The 1,708-nt window shown below is 43.5% G+C and overlaps 1 non-coding gene across 1 annotated transcript; it reads right to left on the reverse strand.

Annotated features, from left to right (window-relative positions):
* Nucleotides 1–228: 228 nt before the first annotated feature.
* Nucleotides 229–334, reverse strand: LOC140810981 (small nucleolar RNA R71). The gene has a single exon (XR_012113376.1). It is a non-coding gene; the product is annotated as a small nucleolar RNA R71 (small nucleolar RNA).
* Between the last annotated feature and the right edge of the window lie 1,374 nt (nucleotides 335–1,708).

Genomic DNA, 1,708 nt, shown 5'->3' on the forward strand with positions numbered 1-1,708 from the left:
CTGCTGTGGACGATCCAAACACACACATCGCGGATTTTCTTGAGATCTGCGATACTTTTAAATTCAATGGAGTTTCTGATGATGCTGTTAGACTGCGTTTATTTCCTTTCTCTTTGCGTGATAAAGCTAAAGCTTGGTTGAATTGTTTACCTGTAGGTTCGATCGCTACATGGGAAGACATGGCGAAGGCGTTTCTTATCAAATACTTCCCTCCATCAAAAACCATGAAGCTGCGAGCAGACATTACAACATTTGCTCAATTCGATCAAGAATCTTTATATGAGGCATGGGAACGCTTCAAGGACCTACTACGAAGATGCCCACATCATGAGTTACCACTTGGGTTAGTCGTTCAAATATTTTATTACGGTTTGCTTACTCCTAACCGTACTATGATAGATGCTGCTGCGTGTGGGAACCTTTTGAGGAAGACTGCGGAAGAAGGATATGAGTTATTGGAGGAGATGGCTGCTAGCAGCTATCATCCTCAATCTGACAGGAACATCCAGCGGAGAAGTGCCGGAGTTCACCAGGTAACTGATTTTTCTGTTATTACTGCACAACTTGACGCTTTAAACAGGAAAATAGACGGTTTGAACGTGGGTGGCACGGCTATGCGTCTTCAAGAGATATTCTGTGAGAAGTGTGGAGGGGAACACTATGTGAAAGACTGTCAAGATGGAAATCCCTTCTATGTGCAAGATGAGGCACCGGTGAATCAAGTGGGAGTCCAAAACCGCCCAAGGAATGACCCTTACTCGAACACATATAATCCTGGGTGGAGGCAACATCCCAACTTCTCATTGGGCGGTCAAAACAGTCATAATAGGCCGCAAGGAGGACAACAATATGGGAAACAACCGATGTACAGATCCGATCCTCCTAGAGAAGAAAAATCCAATTTGGAACAAATGATGTCTAAGTTTATCTCATCCACTGAAACTCGACTCCAAAACCAAGATGCATCAATAAAGGGGCTCGAGAATCAAATTGGACAGTTGGCCAAAATGATAGCAAGTAGAGAGCCGGGCACCTTGCCAAGTAATACCGAGACTAATCCAAAAGAGCAAGTGAAGGCCATTGAGTTGAAGAACGGAAAAGTTTTGGAGCCTAGAGAAAAAGAGAAAAGCCAAGTGCCGGATGAACGTGCTGCGACGTCTCAAGGTAAGTCATCTAACTCTACACCAGCACTCACTGCACAACCTAAGATTGTTATCCCTCCACCTTTTCCTGCAGCATTAAAAAAGGCAAAACTAGATGCACAATTCGGTAAGTTCTTAGAGGTGTTTAAAAAATTGCATATTAATATTCCTTTTGCCGATGCTTTGATGCAAATGCCTAGTTATGCTAAATTTTTGAAGGACATTTTAGCCAACAAGAGAAAATTGGAGGATCACATGACGGTGAACTTGACTGAGAGTTGCTCTGCTTTGGTGCAAAACAAAATCCCACCGAAACTAAAAGACCCAGGGAGTTTTTCTATCCCTTGCATGATTGGTGATGTTGTTTTTCGTAAAGCGTTGTGTGATCTTGGTGCAAGTATTAATCTGATGCCCTTATCTGTTTTCAGGAAACTCGGATTAGGAGAGCCTAAGCCGACGAGGATGTCTTTACAACTGGCTGACAGGTCTGTCAAGTATCCCCGCGGAGTGATTGAGGATGTGCTAGTGAAAGTGGACAAGTTTATCTTTCCTGCGGACTTCGTGGT

This window comes from Primulina eburnea, chromosome 13 (assembly GCF_022965805.1).
Source record: "Primulina eburnea isolate SZY01 chromosome 13, ASM2296580v1, whole genome shotgun sequence".
Taxonomy (NCBI): Eukaryota; Viridiplantae; Streptophyta; class Magnoliopsida; order Lamiales; family Gesneriaceae; genus Primulina; species Primulina eburnea.